At 56.2% G+C, this 666-nt stretch overlaps 1 protein-coding gene across 1 annotated transcript in view; it reads right to left on the minus strand.

Annotated features, from left to right (window-relative positions):
* The window catches only part of NTRK1 (neurotrophic receptor tyrosine kinase 1), a 12,440-nt gene that overhangs the window by 4,371 nt on the left and 7,403 nt on the right, over positions 1 to 666 (minus strand). The gene's annotated exons all lie outside the window — the stretch shown is intronic.

The raw sequence follows: 666 nt of genomic DNA on the forward strand, positions 1-666 counted from the left end.
CATGTGCATGCCAAGGAAGGGTTACATGTGTGTGAGTGCACACAGGGGAGAGGTGTGCCCACATGTGTGAAAAAGCATGTGTGGGGGTGTGTGCACAGGTGCCAAGGCAGGGCACACACACATGTCCATGCACACAGGGAGAGGCACATACACACATACACACATCCATACAGGGCATACACACATACATGCACACTGGGCAGGGCACACACACACATGCACATGGGCAGGGCACACACACATACATGTGCAGACAGGCAGGGCACACACACAAGCACACTGGGAAGGACACACACATGTACATGCACACTGGGCAGGGCACACACACACATGCACACTAGGAATGGCACACACACATGTGCACACGGGCAGGGCACACACACACACACATGCACACTAGGCAGGGCACACGCACATAGACACATGCACACAGGGAAAGGGCACACATACATGTGCACATGGGCAGGGCGCACACACACACGTGCACATGGGCAGGGCACACACACGTGCACACGGGCAGGGCACACACACACACACATGCACATGAGCCAGGCACACACACGTGCACATGGGCAGGGCACACACACACACAAAGGCACTCAGGGAAAGGGCACACACACACACACACACACACACACACGTGCACATGGGTAGGTCACACACACA

The sequence above is a fragment of the Corapipo altera genome, unplaced genomic scaffold (assembly GCF_003945725.1).
Source record: "Corapipo altera isolate COAL_440 unplaced genomic scaffold, ASM394572v1 106, whole genome shotgun sequence".
Classification (NCBI taxonomy): domain Eukaryota; kingdom Metazoa; phylum Chordata; class Aves; order Passeriformes; family Pipridae; genus Corapipo; species Corapipo altera.